General features: G+C 44.2%; 1 protein-coding gene across 2 annotated transcripts in view; it reads left to right on the forward strand.

The window, feature by feature from the left end:
- LOC105480335 (LIM domain containing 1) overlaps positions 1 to 19,439 on the forward strand; it is a 128,927-nt gene that overhangs the window by 83,004 nt on the left and 26,484 nt on the right. The window lies entirely within an intron of this gene.

Raw genomic sequence — 19,439 nt, forward strand, 5'->3', positions numbered from 1 at the left:
TTTGCAATCCTGCTGCTCATTAGAGTCACCTGCAGAGACTTTAAAACCCAGTGATGCCCTGGCCCCACCCTTGATTAGCAGAATCAGATTAGCGAGATTCCTAGCTAATCCTATCAGATTAGGATTTAGCTCTGATTCTGCTAATCAAGGGTGGGGCCAGGGCATCACCCTTGGAATTCCTAGAGTGGGGCAAGTGTGTTTTTGTTTTTTTTTGAGATGGAGTCTCCCTCTGTTGCCAGGCTGGAGTGCAGTGGTGCAATCTCAGCTCACCGCAACCTCCGCCTCCTGGGTTCAAGCAATTCTCCTGCTTCAGCCTCCCAAGTAGCTGGGACTACAGGTGTGCGCCACCATGCCCAGCTAATTTTTGTATTTTTAGTAGAGACATGTTGGCCAGGATGGTCTTGATCTCTTGACCTTGTGATCTACCCTCCTCGGCCTCCCAAAGTGCTGGGATTACAGGCGTGAGCCACCTCATCCACCCAAGAGGTGCAAGTGTATTTTTTCACAGTTTCTCGGATTCTTCCAGGGTGTGGTCAGGGCTGACCACCATTAGTTTGGGGCTCCTCATTTTGGATCCTCCTGGAGAAGGGAAGGGGAAGAACTTGTTCACAGCCAGAGATCCTAATTCTCAGTATAAAGTTAACCAGTGCACACGGTTAACCAGTGGCCTCCTAACCTGCTGAGCCTTCATGGTCCAGGCAGATGCCTGAGTTCTGAACCTCACGCTTCAGTCCTCACTGCAATTTCCCCTGGAACACATGCCTGAGAGTTTATGGTTTACCCATTGTTCAATGTTCACCTATGTAGGGAAAGACTTTGAGATGAATCAAAAAGCCTAGTGAATGTCTGCAGTGGAAATCTAGGAGTGGTCTGGTTATCGAATTCTCTGGGTCTAGGGGACTTTCCTTGTCTGAGCTGTGTTGCACTCTGTAAGTTGTAGAATATTGATGGTAACAAACACGATTCTTGTCTATAGCAATGCAGACTGTCCGGTGGAGGTGCAGTTGATGACTGTTGCCCTGTGGAGACTGACCAGTTTTGCAATCTATTAAGCAAATTGATTTCAACATTCCTGATGGTCTATGGTTCTTTGAATTCTCCCAATTATACCACTTATTGGTTCATTTATTAATTGATGAGTTAAATAAAGCCTTGGGCACATGTTTGTATTTTATCTGTATGGGAGCTGTGTTTAGGCCCTCTTTTATTTATTTATTTAGTTTGTTAGTTACATTTTAATTTTAGTTTTAGATTCAGGAGGTGCAGGTTTGTTACAAGGGTATATTGTGTGAATCTGAAGTTTGAGCTTCTATTGGTCCTGTCACCCAGACAGTGAACATAGTACCCAGTAGAAAGTTTTTCAGCCCTTTTCCCCTCCTCTTCTTCCCTCCTTTTGGAGTCTCCACTGTCTATTGTTCCCATCTTTTTGTCTGTGTGTATCCAAAGTTTAGCTCCGACTTCTAAGCGACAACATGCAATATTTGGTTTTCTGTTTCTTGTGTTTCTATGTTGCTGCAAAGGACATGATGTCATTCTTTTTTATGGCTGTGTAGTATTCCATGATGTATATGTACCACATTTTCTCTATTTAGTCCACTGCTGATGGGCACCTAGGTTGATTCCATGTCTTTGCTATTGTGAATAGTGTGGTGGTAAACATACGAGTGCAGGTATCTTTGGTAGAAGATTTACTTTTCTTTGTATATATATCCAGTAATGGTATTGCTGGGTCAAATGGTAGCTCTATTTTTAGTTCTTTGAGAAATCTCCAAACTGCTTTCCACAGTGGCTGAACTAATTTACACTTCCACCAACTGTGTATAAGCATTGCCTTTTCTCTATAACCTTGCCAACATCTACTTTTTAACTTTTTAGTAATGGCCATTCTGTGGTTTTGATTTGCATTTCTTTGATCGTTGATGATGTGGAGGTTTGTTTTGTTTTGAGATGGAGTCTCGCTCTGTCATCCAGGCTGGAGTGCAGTGATGTAATTGTAGTACACTGCAGCCTTGAACTCCTGAACTCAAGCAACCCTTCTGCCTCAGCTTCTGAGTAGCTGGGACTGCAGGCATGTGCCACCATGCCCAGTTAATGTTTTAAAATTTTTGTAGAGACTGAGGTCTCGCTGTATTGCCCAGGCTGGTCTTGAGCTCCTGACTTCCGGTGATCCTCCCACCTCAGCCTCCCACAGGGCTGGGATTACTGGCATGAGCCACCACACCTGGCCCTTGAGCATTTTTTCTTGTTTCTTGGCTGCTTGTATCAGATCTTTCTTTATAGTTTATGTTTGACCTTTGACTCCTGCAATACTTGCTCTCAATACTTGCTCTATTTTTCAGGAAAAAGAAAATAAATATTAAGGAGAGGCTGTTTTCCACCTCAAGCAATTACCATTTGAATTAGGGAAGCTGTTGGTGAGGGAAAACCAGTTGATGAGCATCTTAGTCTGTTTGGACTGTTATAACAAAGTACCATACACTGGTTGGCTTATAAACAATAGAAATGTATTTCTCACAGTTCTAAAGGCTGGAAAGTTCAAGATCAAGGTGCTGGCAGATGAGGTGTCAGTTAAGGGCCCGCTTCCTGGGTACTCATATGGTGGAAGGGAGCTCTCTGGGATCTCCTTTATAAGGGCACTAATCCCATTCCTTGAGGGTTCCACCTCATGAGAATCACCTCCCAAAGGCCCTACCCCCTAATCCCATCACCTTGGAGGTTAGGACTTTTTTTTTTTTTTTTGAGATGGAGTTTCTCTCTTATTGCCCAGGCTGGAGTGCAATGGCGCGGTCTCAGCTCACCACAACCTCCGCCTCCCGGGTTAAAACGATTCTCCTGCCTCACCCTCCCAAGTAGCTGGGATTACAGCCATGCGCCACCATGCCCAACTAATTTTTGTATATTTAGTAGAGATGGGATTTCTCCACGTTGGTCAGGCTGGTCTCGAAGTCCTGACCTCAGGTAATCCACCCGCCTTGGCTTCCCAAAGTGCTGGGATTACAGGCACGAGCCATCGTGTCCTGCCAGAGGTTAGGATTTTAACATAGGAATTTTAGGGGGATGTAGACATTCAACCCATTACAGATGAGTCTGTGGGTTCCACCCATGGCTGCTTGTGTGACTGTCTATTTCTTAATGGAGTTTCTCTTTCTTCAAATTGTGACAAGCACAGACACTTAAGGAAGACAGATCTGGTTTAGTTTTTGATTGGTCTAGCACTGAAGGCCTTTGTGGTCTTGTCCCTGTCTTATCACTTCCTGCTTCCTATTCCAGTCAAACTGAGTTTCTCTTTTTCACTTCCATGCCTCTGATCACATTGTTCTCTAGAATAGCCTCTCCCCATTCACTTAATACATTTGTCTGTCCAGTCTTATGACTCAGCTCAAATGCCTCCTCTTCCAGGAAGCCTTCCCTGTTTCCTTAGCAGGAAGAGACTTCTCCTGAATTTGGTGCACTCTCCTTTCTTGTTTTGTTTTGTTTTGTTCTGTTCTGTTTGTTTGTTTGTTTGTTTTTAAGACAGATCTCACTCTGTTGCCCAGGCTGGAGTGCAGTGGCGTGATCTCGGCTCACTGCAACCTCTGCCTCTTGGGTTCAAGCGATTCTCCTGCCTCTCAGCCTCCTGAGTAGCTGGGGCTACAGGCATGCACCACCAGGCCCAGCTAATTTTTGTATTTTTCGTAGAGACAGGGTTTCACCATGTTGACCAGGCTGGTCTTGAACTACTGACCTCAGGTGATCTGCCTGCCTCAGCCTCCCAAGGTGTTGGAATTACAAGTGCAAGCCACCATATCCGACCCTTGGTGTTATTACATAGACGGTGAACTGCACTCTCTGTGGATCCATTACCAGCAAACCAGGCCCTAGAACAGAGTTGCTGAAGGAATGAGGATTCGGATTTTGTCAAAAAGTGAGTATAGGGGCACTGCTGTTTGCCCTGGGGCTGCACACCCTCCTGCTGTGTGAATGTCCCACTTCCTCTCCAGTTCCAAAAACAGTTGGAATGTTGGAGACTGGGCATGTGTCTCAGCAGCTTCTCTTAGACACTGGAGGTGACTTGCCTTTTTTCAGTTACCAGATTGCTGCCCTTTACCTCAGCTTTCAGCAGAAGGAGGCACCCGGGAGCTCTATGTCTCTGAGCCTTAATACCATGGAGATGGCACAGCTGGCGGTCTGGGTACATCTAGAGCATCCCCTCCTTCTTAGAAGAGAAAATGGGGGCAGACAGGGAAAGAGAATTTCTCAAGGTCAAAAACCTGGCTATGGAGCTGGCGTGGAATCCAGCTCTCTTGAATCTTTGCTCACCTGTACTTCCCTCTTTTTCTGGTTCTCCCTCCTCTGATTAATTCCACCGAGTCAAGCAAAAAGAAGTGTGTTTTCTTTGTTCTTTATCTTATTTTGTTTATTGATAGAGTCTGGTTAGTGTGTATATTTCTGAACATATTTGTATATGTATCTTTTCTATTTTCCCATTTCATTTATGAAAATCTAGTTTAAAACACTGTATATAGTATGTAAAGCCAGATTTTATATTTATTTATATATATTTTATTTATATTTTATATATATATATATATATATATATTTTTTTTTTTTTTTTTTGAGACGGAGTCACGCTCTGCCGCCCAGGCTGGAGTGCAGTGGCCGGATCTCAGCTCACTGCAAGCTCCGCCTCCCGGGTTCACGCCATTCTCCTGCCTCAGCCTCTCGAGTAGCTGGGACTACAGGCGCCCGCCACCGCGCCCGGCTAGTTTTTTGTATTTTTTAGTAGAGACGGGGTTTCACCGTGTTAGCCAGGATGGTCTCGATCTCCTGACCTCGTGATCCGCCCGTCTCGGCCTCCCAAAGTGCTGGGATTACAGGCTTGAGCCACGGCGCCCGGCCTATATTTTATATTTTTATATATAGCATATGGCATATGGAGGTATCTGTTGGTATATACACATACTTCTTGAGGTCCATTGATACTGCATTAAAACATAGTATTGGGATACTGTTAAGCTTACACACATTTACAGGGCAAGTCCAGGGCCTGACTGGTTTGGTAAAGATACAACAAGTCTCTGTTACTTCAGGCTGTTTATTACTTACATAGGCAACACAACGAATATGTCGAACGTACCATCTTCGTGGATCCTTGTCCCATACACTGCAGAGGATGACACTGAAGCAAAAGAGGCTGATGACTACCACACAAGTGGGATTTTGAGAAGCAGTTTTAGACTGCAGCTAAGTGATCTCAGAGCCCACAGCTCTGTTCTGAGGGGCAGGCAGAAATCTCCATACCTCATTAGAGGTAAGACACTGTCTGGTGACAGGCTCCTAGGGGAATAGGGAGGTGAATGAGAGATAGCCATGCATCCTTTTGTGTTCTGGAAGCCTACAAGGTGTTCCACCAAGATCCAGGCAAACCTTTGTGTACATGGCCACGTGCAGGTTCTCCCAGGCACCGAGGCAGGTTCCCTTATACGGATATGCACATTTCCCCATCTACTGATAAGAAGCAGCAATGGGGAAAGCTGTGAGAACAATTTTATCTTTTTTTTTTTTTTTTTTGAGACAGGGTCTTGCTCTGTCGTACAAGCTGGAGTGCAGTGGTGTGATCACAGCTCACTGCAGACTTGAACTCTTGGGCTCAGGCGATCCTCCTACCTCAGCCTCCTGAGTAGCTGGGATTACAGACATGCACCACCATGTTCAGCTGTTTTTTATTATTTTTTGTAAAGACAGGGTCTTGCTATGTTGCCCAGGCTGGTCTCGAACTCCTGGGCTCAAGCAGTCTGTCTGTCTTGGCCTCCCAAAGTGCTGGGATTATAGGCGTGAGCCACCACATCTGGCCGCTGCAAAGAAAATTTTAAAGACAGAAACCTGTTACGTTAGCGTTGTAGCTCAGCTACTGTCACTTTTATGTTTTCCTTGCCAGTTTTTCTCCAAATTTATACACACTTTTTAGAGTTGTGATCATAGTATATAAACAGTGTTGTATCCTTTTTAATTTAACGTCATGTCATAGTTCATAATAGTAATTTTAAGTTACTTGGTGATCGACTGAGTCGTGCCACTGTTCATGGCTGGCTTGTGGGTTGTTACACACAGCCCCAGCCAGCATCTTCGTGCAGCATCTTTCCTTCCCTCTGTGGGATTGTTTCCTTGGTGTTCGTGCTAGCAGTAAGCATCAGGTTGTGGTGTGGGCGTTTGTGTGGTTTGTTCAAGTTCCCTTCTTTCTTGCTGTGCTCCTTGGGCTGGGAATGTTTGGTTGCCGTGGAGATGAGTGCTGTGGGTCTCCCTCCTCCCCTCTCAGGCTCTATCCACCCCAGGCAGCCATGCACCCCACTGGCTCTGGATGCTCTCAGGAAGCTGTTGGCACACCCTGGAGTGGGAGGGAGGTCCTTGGAGAGGTCAGGAGTGGCCTTTGTTGGCAGCTGTGTCCACTTATGTGTCAAGTGGCCTGTCTGAGGGAGGCTGGCGCCCACCTGTGCCTCAGAAGCAGCAATGTGAGAGGAAGAACAATGTGCTGACATGTGGGGTTGAGTGGACTTCTCAGCACCTTCCAGAATAGTCTGTGAGGCCAGGCATGGTGGCTCAGCCTGTAATCCCAGCACTTTGGGAGGCTGAGGCAGGTAGATCACTTGAGGTCAGGAGTTTGACATCAGCTTGGGTAACATGGCAAGACCCCATCTCTACTGAAAATACAAAAATTAACTGGGTGTGGTGGCACGTGCCTGTAATCCTAGCTATTTGGGAGGCTGAGGCAGGAGAATCGCTTGAACCCGGAAGGCGGAGTTTGCAGTGAGCCAAGATTGCGCCACTGTGCTCCATCCTGGGCAACAGAGTGAGACTCCGTCTCAAAAAAAAAAAAAAAAAAGAATGGTCTGTGAGGGAGAAGTAGGCAAGGTCCTGTGTCCTCACTCCAGGCAGACTAAGGTTTAAAAGTAAGACATTCATTTCATAGACTAAACAAATTCCATCCTACAGTCAGGTGAAACCTGCTTGCCATGTCATTGTCATGATTCCTATTAGTTTTTTGATGATATAAGATGGAAAATGATGGACTAGGTAAATACACGCTGCCCGCCAGAAGCCCATGGAGCATGGGGGTGCCCACCTTGGGGATGGAAGTTGGGAAGCAGCCAGTCCCACAGCTGACAGAAATTATGCCCAGTGCAGGCCCGAGCTCAGTGGAAGGCTGCAGAGGGCCAGACAGGGTCCACTTGGGATGGTGCTGGGGTGTGTAAGTCAAGGCCAGAATGAATTGCAGTGGTGTAACCTACTGTTTATATTCCTGGGTACAAAATGCACTGTGACCTGCCAGCCATGCCTTAGTGGGGAGAAAAAGCAAAACTAAGAGTATATACCATTGCTCATTTCACCTTCCAAAAACCGAAAGTCCATGCCTGTTGAAGATTGCGGATGGGATTTATAGTAAAATCTCACTTGTTGAGACCCAGTTGGAAGAAAGCCTTTCTTAGTAAAAAGCCTGCATCTAGAACACTCACAAAATGCCATTTTGTTACTTGAGATAGGTAAAACAATTAGGACCAAGCCTAGTGTTGTGAAACAGAGGTTCTTAGCAAATGAATAAGTGCTTGGTGATTGACTCAGCCCTCTGAACTGGAGGGTTCTTGTCAGCTATTTTGTTTTTCTTACAGTCTAAATACTGCATCTGAAATCCTTTCCCTTTTTTGTTGACTTTGTAAATGACCTCATCAACCCAGCCCCTGAAAATGCTTCCACATTTTGAATTAGTTAAGCCTGAACTAGGGAGGTCTTCCTTTAATTCATGCAGGTCTGCTTCTGTAAAACAGTCACCGCGGTATTTATAGATAATTTATAGGTAAGCTTTCCAGCTTACTGTGAGCCTGACACCATGTAGCCCTCCTCCGCCCATGGCGGCTCACTAAATCCTGTAACAATTCAGTGAGTTCAGCGTTCATTATTATTGTTACTCTTAACTTAAGATGTACAGATTGAGGCTTGGGGAGTTTAGTTTGTGGTTGGTTACGTCACTGTTAAGTGGTGTGGTCAGCACTTGAACCCAAGACCCATGGATCCGCAGCTCTCACTGTTATCCACTGTGTTAAATTACCTTTGCTTAGAGAGAGTATTTGCCAAAGACAGGAGCCGGGCTCTAGCCATGGGCCCTTGCCTTGCCTTTTCAGGTTCAGCAGCTGCCTTGGGGTTGTGTGACAACAGAGACTGGGTTTTTGGCCACCCTCGAGTTGTGAGTGCAGGAGTGGCCTGGGGCTGGGAATGGGGGGCTAGAATTCAATAGTGGGATGCACCCAAAGTAGAGAAATGGACTAAGGGCTTTGATCCCCGAATTTCTGAGCTGTTGAATTGTCCCAATATTTCTCATCATATTCAGCAGTTCTGTATGAGCTGAATGAGTCAGCAGGACCTAAGGAAAAAGCTGAAGATCAAGAACATGAGAAAGGAAGAGTGGGCAGATGCTAAAGGAAATCAGTGGGCACGGGAAAGATCAGGAAGCAACCAAAATAGGCTGGAGCTAGCCAGAGGGTCGCAGGGGTCAGAAGAGAGTGGAGGGGCCACTTGCTTTGGTTATCAAAGGGTCTCTTGTGTCTGTCTCCTGTAAGCCTAGTTCTGCTAGTGCACTGGAGTTGGGGCCAAACCTGGTTTCCCAGGTCAGACTCTGCTGGTTCAGTCAGAGGCCAGGAAGTTCCTGACAGGGGAGACCATCAGACTCCTTTGTTCCTATCGTCTGAACAGAATCTGAGGGTTTTGCAGTATATTGTAGAGGTTAACTTTGGTGTAACCTATACCTTATGTTGCCGTGTCTCCATCATAAGCTCCTGATATTGCACATGTCTGGTTTTTGTTGGAAGTCTGCACCTTTCCCCTGTGGTAGTCCCAGACCAAGGGTGATACTTGGTGGTGCCCAGGGTGTCATCTGTCTTCTCAAGTCTAAGAGGAGAATGAAGAGCAGCTCCGATACGACAGGAGCATCACATTGTAATTAGCAGGAAGATGTTACACCGCAGTGCCTCATCTGAGAGCCAGAGTCCTGGGTTAGGGAGTAAACTCTTTTACCCAGGTCTGACTGTATTCTGGCACCGTAGGCCCTCCTCAGGTTTCCGTGGTCCTCTCATCTCACTGAGAGTATCCCTTCTTCATGTGTCTCTCAGCTGTTCTCTTACATTTCTGCCCCTGGCTCTGGCCCCTTCAGCTTCCTTCTCCTTCCCTTTCCTTTCCCTCCTCTCTCCTCCTTTCACCGACAATTTTGTTTGCACTCATAGTTGCCCATCAGTGGATCCATGCCTGTAAGTCAGTGTAATGCGAGCTGCTGTCTGTGGAACATTTAATGCATTTATTGCAGTGAGCCATGATCGTGCCACTGTACTCCAGACTGAGTGACAGAGTGAGATTCTGTCTCAAAAAAAAAAAAAAAAAGATTCAGGAACTAGAGGCTTTATATGCAGTCCAATACAGTAGACACAAGCTGCACATGGCTGTCTTCTTGTGTCCCTTGCTTGCCTTCCAGCCACACTCATCTTACACAAGAGGTCATGGGGACTCGGAGCGGTTGCCCAGCTGGTGAGTGGGGAAGTGGGTTCGTGCCCAGGGGCATGTAGCCACTGCGTATATGCTTGCCACCACATCCATGGCCTTCACCCTCACTGCGCGTCAGTCAGTCACCATCACAAGGAGCCTGTTGCGGTGCCGACCTCTGGCTCTGCCTGCAGAGATCCCAGTTTTTGAGATCTGCATGTGCAGGGAGAGCATCCTGGGGGATGTGATGAAGTTAGCTGGGAAGTTGGCTGTGGCCCTGCAGTGGGCCTCACCACCAGCCCACTCGACCTTCATGTGGACTTCAGTCCTCTGGCTTCTCTCTGACCTATAGACCTGCACCATCCAACACAGCAGCTACTGGCCACGTGGGGCTCTTGAGCACTTGAAATGTGGCTAGTGTGACTAAGGAACTGCATTTTCCATTTTATTTCATTTTAATTAATTAAAGTTTAAATTTATTTTAGTAGCCACCTGCAGCTCGTGGCTACTGTATTGGACTGCATATAAAGCCTCTTGTTCCTAAATCTTTTTTTTTTTTTGGAGACAAAGTCTTACTCTGTCACTCAGGCTGGAGTGCAGTGTTACGATTATGGCTCACCGCAACCTCTGCCTTACAGGCTCAAGTGATCCCCCAACCTCAGTCCCTTTAGTCCCCTGGCTAATTTTTTTAAAATTAATTTTTGTAGAGATGGAGTCCCACTATGTTGCCCAGATTGGTCTCAAACTCTTGGGCTCAAGTGATCCTCCTGCCTTGGCCTCCCAAAGTGCTGGAATTACAAGTGCGAGCCACAATGCCCAGCCTCTAAATCTTCTTAGCCAGAGTTCACTTATTAATAGGAAATTACTCATGAAGTTTCTTGTTTTTGATACTTTATACGTCACCTAGTCAATATAGTCACATTGTCAAAAAATATATATGGAAGAAGAAAATCACCTATAATTCAATACCAAAAAGAACCTCCAAAAACGTATGCTGTACCTGCATAGACGTTTTTGCCTGGTTGTCATCACAGTGTATGTTTGCTTTTATGCCCTGCTTTTTCCACTTACAGATATATCATATGCCTTTTCCCTCATTGCTCCATAGCCTTCATAACCATCTGCTGCGTAAGATCCTGTTGATTTGATGACTCAAAGCCAACATAACCTTCCTGCCAGTTAAAGTTTAAAGGGGAAGTGAACTCTTACCATGGGAGCTCCCAGACTCTTCCCAGGAGTACTGAGGTTGGCTGGGTGTGGATCCTGTGGCCGGGTTTTCAAGGACCAGATGCATGACAGGGCACAGGCCAGCCTGGGGGTCTGGCAAATCCAACGCCTGGCCAGAGGATGCAGACCCTTCCCTGTGTTCAGGGGCAGGGTGACAGCTGCCTCTCCACGTCAGCAGCAGCCCTGCAGTGGTCACCACTGGTGGCATTTGGATGCCAGCAGGGTCCCAGATGCCTTGTTTTGGGCAGACCATCTCTGTCTCTTGCATGGATCACTGCTGTCACCTCCAGTCTGGTCTCTGGGCACAGCAGTGAGGAGGCCACTCTCCAGCTCAGAGACCTTCAGCTACTTTTTGCCTTTCCATTGTAGTCCAGTTCTTTTGCCTGGTGTTTAAGACATTCCTTAAAATAGTTCTAACTTCTTTCCTATCTTCTTTCAAACTAGCCCCCTCCCCCACTGCCCCACAGCCTCCTGAAGCGCTGAAGCCCCTGTCATTTTCTACCCTTGTACCTTGTCACCCTTACCCTTCATCACCACCCAGGCGAACATCACTCCCCCTTCAGTGTCTTCCGATGCCATCTCCATTGCGGCTCCCCTCATCTTGGGTCCCACATGTACCTTGTTCATTTGCCTGCCCTAGGGTGTTTTCAATTATGATTGGATTGAAACTGTTTGCAGGGATCTCTGTCTCCCCCTAGATGATCGGTTTTGGGAGAATAGGAACAGGGTTTAACTGATCATGATTTTACTCCTTATAACCTTTCAGCACCTTTGGTATAATTCTGAACACAGAATAAATGTTGGAATAAATAAAGGTGACACTTTCCCATTACCTGATACTCATCACTTCACCTCCTCACCTGCCTTGCCTCATCCCTAAGCAACTACTGATCTTCTTCCTATCCCTATAGATTTGCCTATTCTGGGTATTTCATATGAATGGAATCATATCATATATGATCTTCTGTGTCTGGCTTTTTTCACTTAGCATGCATTCCAGGTTCATCCACGTTGTAGCATGAATCAGTATCTCATACCTTTTTGTGGCTGAATACTATTCCCTTGTATAGATGATGTAGCATATTTTATTGATTCAGCAGTTGATAGATACTTGTTTTTATTTTTGGCTATTATAAATAATGTTGCTATGAACATTCCTAGACAGGTGTTTATGTGAACATATCATTTCTGTTCTCTTGAGTAAATACTAGCAGTGAAATTGCTGGGTCATATGGTAACTATGACCTTTTGAGGACCTGTTTTTCAAAGAAGCTTTACCATTGTACATTCCCACCAGCCATGTATGAGGGTTCCAGTATTTCCACATCCTTGCCAACACTTATGCTTATCTAGTTTTTTTTATTCTAACTATCCTATTTGGTGTGAAGTTGGATCTCATTGTTGTTTTGATTTACATTTTCCTGATGATTAATGATGTTGAGCATCTTTTCATACATTTATTGGCCATTTGTATGTCTTATGTGGAAAAATGTCTTCTCAATTCCCTGCTCATTTTTACTTGGATTGTCTTTTTATTATTGAGTCTTAATAGTTCTTTATATGTTTTACGTATCAATCTCCTGTCAGATATAGGATTTGCAAAAATTTTCTTTCATTCTGTGGACTGTCATTTCATTTTCTTGATGGTATTGTTTACAGCACAAAGGTTTTAAATCTTTGATACAGTATAATTTATCTACTTTTTTTTTTCTTTATTTGCCTGTGTTTTTAGTGCTTTTTGTAGGAAAACATTGGCTGACCCAAGGTCACGAAGATTCATGTCCATGTTTTCTTCTAAAAGTTTTAAAGAGATTTAACTAATAAGAAAAAAGTCTCACTTGTCCATACATTTGCCATTTCTGCTCCTCCTCATCCCTTTGTTTAGATTCCGGTTTTTTCATCTGGTACCATTTTTCCTTCTGCTTGAAGGACTTCTCTTAACATTTTTTCTTTGTCGCGTGCTGATCTGGTGATGAATTCTTTAAACTTTTGTATATCTGAATTTATCTTTCTTTCACTTTTTTTATTTTGAAATATGTATTTTTTTGCTGGATATAGAATTCTAGCTTGATACTTTTTGAGTTCCTTAAAGTTTTTTTTGTTTTTGTTTTTACTATTTTCTCACTTACTTTGTTTTTAATGAGAAATCTGATATCTCTATTCTCTGTATGTAACATGTTTTTCCCTCTTCTGACTGCTTTTAAGATTTTATCATTGATTTGGAGAAATTTGATTATGATATCCCTTGATATACTTTTCATGTTTCTTGTGCTTAGGGGTTTGTTGAGCTTCTTGGATCTGCGGGTTTGTAGTCTTCATCAAATCCGTTTCTTTACATTTCTCCCCTTCCACTAGGGACTCCAATTACTCCAGTCTTAGGCACCCTGAAGTTGTCCCACAGCTCACTTAATGCCCATTTCATTATTTAAAAAATTCTTTTCCTCTCATTTAATTTTGGACATTTTCTATTGCTGTACCTTTAAATTCACTAATGTTTCCTCTTGCAGGGTGTAATCTGCCATTAATCCCATCCAATGTATTCTCTTTTCTAAAAATTTTAAAAAGTTTTTTGTTATTTATTTATTATTTATTTATTTATTATGCTTTAAGTTCTGGGGTACATGTGCACAATGTGCAGATTTGTTACATATGTATACATGAGCCATATTGGTTTGCTGCACCCATCAACTCATCATTTACATTAGGTATTTCTCCTAATGTTATCCCTCCCCCAGTCCCCCACCCCCCTCATAGGCCCCAGTGTATGATATCCCCTCCCTGTGTCCACGTGTTCTCATTGTTCAACTCCCACTTATGAGTGAGAACATACGGTGTTTGGTTTTCTGTCCTTGTGATAGTTTGCTGAGAATGATGGTTTCCAGCTTCATCCATGTCCCTACAAAGGACATGAACTCATCCTTTTTTATGGCTGCATAGTATTATGTGGTGTATATGTGCCACATTTTCTTTATCCAGTCTATTATTGATGGACATTTGGGTTGGTTCCAAGTCTTTGCTATTGTGAATAGTGCTGCAGTAAACATACGTGTGCATGAGTCTTTATAGCAGTGTGATTTATAATCTTTTGGGTATATACCCAATAATGGGATTGCTGGGTCAAATGGTATTTCTAGTTCTAGATCCTTGAGGAATCGCCACGCTGTCTTCCACAATGGTTGAACTAATTTACACTCCACCAACAGTGTAAAAGCATTCCTATTTCCCATATCCTGTCCAGCGTCTGTTGTTTCCTGACTTTTTAATGATCGCCTTTCTAACTGGCGTGAGATGGTATCTCGTTGTGGTTTTGATTTGCATTTCTCTAATGACCAGTGATAATGAACATTTTTTCATTTGCCTGTTGGCTGCATAAATGTCTTCTTTTGAAAAGTGTCTGTTCATATCCTTTGCCCACTTTTTAATGGTTTTTTTTTTCTTGTAAATTTGTTTAAGTTCTTCATAGCTTCTGGATATTAGTCTTTTGTCAGATGGATAGATTGCAAAAATTTTCTCCCATTCTGTAGGTTGCCTGTTCACTGTGCTGATAGTTTCCTTTGCTGTGCAGAAACCCTTTAGTTTAATTAGATCCCATTTGTCTATTTTGGTTTTCGTTACCATTGCTTCTGGTGTTCTAGTCATGAAGTCTTTGCCTCTGCTTGTGTCTTGAATGGTATTGCCTAGATTTTCTTCTAGGGTTTTTATGGTTTTAGGTCTTACATTTAAGTCTTTAATCCATCTTGAGTTAATTTTTGTATAAGGTGTTAAGGTATCCAGTTTCAGCTTTCTAGATATGGCTAGCCAGTTTTCCCAGCACCATTTATTAAGTAGGGAATCCTTTCCCCATTGCTTGTTTTTGTCAGGTTTGTCAAAGATCAGATGTCTATTTATTTTTTTTAGGATGGAGTCTCGCCCCCATTGTGCAGGCTGGAGTGTAATGGCGTGATCTTGGCTCAGTGCAACCTCCATCTCCTGGGTTCAAGCGATTCTCCTTCCTCAGCCTCCCAAGTAGCTGGGATTACAGTCGTGCACCACCACACTCAGCTAATTTTTGTATTTTTAGTAGAGACAGGGTTTTGCCACACTGGCCAGGCTGGTCTCAAACTCCTGACCTCAGGTGATCCACCCACCTCGGCCTCCCAAAGTGCTGGGATTACAGGTGTGAGCCACTGCACCCGGCCTGTTATTTATTTATTTTGAGACAGAGTCTTTCTCTGTTGCCCAGGCTAGAGTGCAATGGTGTGATCTCGGCTCACTGCAACCTCTGCCTCCCAGGTTCCAGCGATTTTCATGCTTCAGCCTCCTAAGGAGCTGGGATTGCAGGCATGAGCCACCATGCCTGGCTAATTTTTGTATTTTTAGTAGAGATGGGGTTTTATCGTGTTGGCCAGGCTGATCTCCAACTCCTGGCCTCAAGTGATACGCCTTCCTTGGCCTCCCTAAGTGCTGGCATTACAGGTGGGAGCCACCATGCCCGGCCAGCCAGTGTATTCTTTATCTCAGACATTTTGGTTTTCATCTCTAGCAGCTCAGTTTGAGCCTTTTTAATATTTTCCATGTTGCTACTTAACATTTCCAACATATTGAGTATGGAAACAATAGCTTTTAATGTCCTTCTCTGCTAATTCTAATATCTGTGTCTGATTGGGGTTGATTTCCATAGATTGATTATTCTTTTCCCTATAGGTTGTGCTTTCCTGCCTCTTTGCATGCCTGGGAATATTTGATTGGCTACCAGACATTGTAAACTTTACCTTATTGAATCTTGGATATTTTGTATTCTTTAAATCTTCGGAGCATTGTTCTGAGATGCAGTTAAATTATTTGGGAACAGTGATCCTTTCCAGTCTTGCTTTTATGATTTATTAGATGAATTCAGAGCAGAGCTCAGTCTAGGGCTCTATTATTCCTCATTTTCAGGGCTGTTGGGAATAGGCACTGTTTCCAGCTTTTGTGGGTGCCAGGCACTGTTCTTGCTAATCCTGCAGATGTTTGTCCTCTGACTCTGGTTAGTTTCCTCACAGGCAAGAGCTGATCGGTGCTCTGCTGAATACTTAAAGGAGATCCTCTGCACATCTCTGGGTTGTCTCTCTGTGCAGTATTCTCATCTCTGATCCAGACGGTAATAGCCTGGAATAGGGGGAATAGAAAACTAACTATAAGACAAAGAAAGACTTTGGAGTGGCACGTGAGAAGAGAATTGGAGCATGAGGCAGCACTGCTCAGATCATGGTCCTTGGCCAGCACCGGCAAAGGCCGAGAAAGAGACGAGAACGTTTAGAGACCTTCCTAAGAGTTTGACAGAGTGGCTTTGTGTCAGTTGAATTGGATAATAACTACATTTGGGGCTTGGATTTTATGTTTCATTTTTCTATATTATTGTATTTTACAAGATAATAAGTCTGACAGATGGAAATTAAAAACAAAAGCCTCCCATACCTAGCCCTTTGCCACAGATAAACTGAGAAGGAAGGAGTGATGTAGGGGATTTGGATGAGGAGGGGGAGAGGGTGGTGGTTGTGATTTTTAGCTCTGGTGGGTGTCATCTGAGGAAACGGAAGGTCAGGTAGGGATGCTGGCAACAGTCACACCAGATACCTGGTATGAGGTGCACTGGGCTGTGTTCCCCACTGTGATCCCACTTTTATCCTCACCAGAGAACCTGAAGCGTTTCGGTGGCAGCCAGGGTCTCGTTTCAGGGAAAGGGCAAAGGCAAGGTTGGACCCCAAGCCTGAGTACTTTTCCACAGCAGAAAGTGCTTGCCGCTTTCTGCTGTGCTGCTTGGCTGACTGAGACTGGGCAAGCCCGCACAATCAAGGCTGGATCTTTCCTTCACTTGAGCCAAACCAAATTGATTTGTTTTTAGCAATGTCTTTTAAGAGTTAACCTATTCTGGGACTGGGTGTGGCGGCCTATGCCTGTAATCCTAGCACTTTGGGAGGCTGAGGCAGCCGGATCACCTGAGGTCAGGAATTTGAGACCAACCTGGCCAAAGTGGTGAAGTCCCATCTCTACTAAAAATACAAAAATTACCTGAGTGTGATGATGCATGCCTGTAGTCCCAGCTACTCAGGAGGATGAGGCAGGAAGATGGCTTGAGTCCAGAAGGCAGAGTTTGCTGGAGCCAAGATTGCACCACTGCACTCCAGTCTGAGCTACGCAGCAAGACCCTGTCTCAAAAAAAAAACCCAAAAAACCTATTCTAGAAAAGCTGTTTGAAGAAGTAGATTGGGTAGAATTTTGTGTGATGATGTAGATATTCTAAAGCTACCCTAGTCACAAGTGGCCATTAAGTACTCAAGATATACTTGTTCAAGCCCTGGTGCTAAATTTGTAATGTTATCTTAATTTATTTAAATTTACATATAAATGACCATATGTGGCTGGTAGCCACCATGGACAGTACAGGTAGAAGTCACTAACTGGGACAGTACGACCAAAACAATCCAAGTGACTGCTAATGTTTGCTTTCTTTTCTCCGGAACTCTTCTCATTGTTGGGAAACCCTTGCGTTTTTACTTCTCAGGGAGATATTTTGGAACTGAAATTTGTGGTGGAGTCTTACCGCCAAGGACCAATTATGTTTCTAGAATAGGTTATAGCTCATTTCCGTTTTATAGGAAGGAAGAATGGTGAGTATTATTGCAAGTTTTAGTTTTGTCAGATTAAATGGCTCACCTCTTTTTATGATGTCCCCAACTCTTGTTTTCTTTGTTAAACTACACCAGCTTTATCAGATGCCTTTTTCTCTTTTCAACTGAAGATGGCCTGAAGGCAAATATAAAATACTCGTTCACAGCCTGCATGGTGGCTCAAGCCTGTAATCCCAGCACTGTGGGAGGCCGAGGCAGGTGGATAGCCTGAGCCCCTGAGTTCGAGACCAGCTTGGGCAACATGGTGAAACCCCGTCTCTACTAAAAATACACACAAAAAATTAGCCAGGCATGGTGGCATCCGCATGTGTTCCCAGCTACTTGAGGCTAAGGTGGGAGGACTGCTCTAGCCCAGAAGGAGATTGCACCACTGCACTCCAGCCTGGGTGACAGAATAAGACCCTGTCTCAAAAATAATAATACTAATAATTCACTACATCTGTGGAAAGTGTCTTTTTGGAGTGGATTCTCTGTGAATCTGCACATTGATCAGTCTTTTTTTTTTTTTGAGACAAGTTGTCACTCTGTCACCCAGGCTTGAGTGCAATGGTGCGATCTCAGCTCACTGCAACCTCTGCCACCCAGGTTCAAGCGATTGACCTGCCTCAGCCTCCTGAGTAGCTGGGATTACAGGCTCATGCCACCACACCTGGCTAATTTTTGTATTTTTAGTAGAGACAGGGTTTCACCATGTTGGCCAAGCTGGTGTCGAACTCCTGACCTCAAGCGACCCGCCTGCCTCAGCCTCCCAAAGTGCTGGGATTATAGGCATGAGCCACCATGCCCAGCCTATTAGTCAATATTTTATACATGGCTGATGTAAATAAAATAAAGAGCACTTCTGACTACTGTATTCTAAAACTGTAAAAATGGTCTATTGATTATATATTTAGTGTGACTATCATCAGCTATTTCCTAGTGGAGGGAATTCCCCTGCTGGAAGCAGGACGATTCTGAAACTAGAATTGTAAAGATGTAGCACTGACACTCCCACCGCAGCATTATGTTTGATGCTGATTATCCAGGGATGGTTTAGGTCTTCACATTTTTGACCAAGATGAACAGCATCAAATGGAAGTGCCAGTTCAGAGACACGCCTGAGGCATAGCCTGACTCGGTGGTTCTCAACGTGTGGTCCCTGGACTGGCACCATCAGCATCACTAGAGAAGTTAACTAGAAATGCAGAGTCTCGGGCCCGTTCCCACACTTACTAAGTCAGCAATATGTGTTTTAACTAACCCACCTGGTGGGTCTGAAGCATGCTAAAGATTTGAGAATCACCTCAGTTTTTGGTGTTTATCCCTTGGCTATTCCATTTTGTCCTCTGTCCTTATTAGCTCCGCCATAGCCACAGCGGCTCCCTGGTGTTACATCTCTACGTATGAGCCGCCATAGCAAGTCAGTGAGGACAGTGAAATTTGCCTCTTTAAGGGAGCAGAGGGACGTTTAATTGGGAATGCCAGGAAATCCATCTTCTTCCCTGGAAGGACTGAGCGTTTATACTGCCCCTCCGCAAATCCCGATGTTGAAACTCTAATCCCAACATTACGGTATTTGGAGGTGGAGTCTTTGGGTAGTGATTAAGTCATGAGGGTGGAGACTTCATGAATGGGATTAGTGTCCTTATGAGAAGAGCTCAGAGATTTAGTTAGTTCCCTTTCCGCCATGTGAGAACATAGCAAGAAGACAGCCATCTGTAAATCAGGAACTGGATCCTCACTAAGAACCTGACCCTACTAGCACCCTGATGTTGGACTTCCAACCTCCAGAGCTGGGAGAAATAAATGTCTATTGTTTAAGCTACTCAGTTTATGGTATTTTGTTCTAACAGCCTAAAACGACTAAGACATTCCCCTTAGTCTGAGAGATATTCCTTTTGGAATAGACAACAAGAGAGACAGTATAGAGTGGTGGAAAGAGTGTTGACTTGCACGAGAGAGACTTGGGTTCAAATCTCAACTCTTCTATTTAATTTTTAGCTACATAGGTAAATTTAACCTCTTTAGCTTTTGTTTCTCCATCATTAAAAAAAAAAGCATCAGTAACTTGACCATAATGCA

This window comes from Macaca nemestrina, chromosome 2 (genome assembly GCF_043159975.1).
Source record: "Macaca nemestrina isolate mMacNem1 chromosome 2, mMacNem.hap1, whole genome shotgun sequence".
NCBI classification, from domain to species: domain Eukaryota; kingdom Metazoa; phylum Chordata; class Mammalia; order Primates; family Cercopithecidae; genus Macaca; species Macaca nemestrina.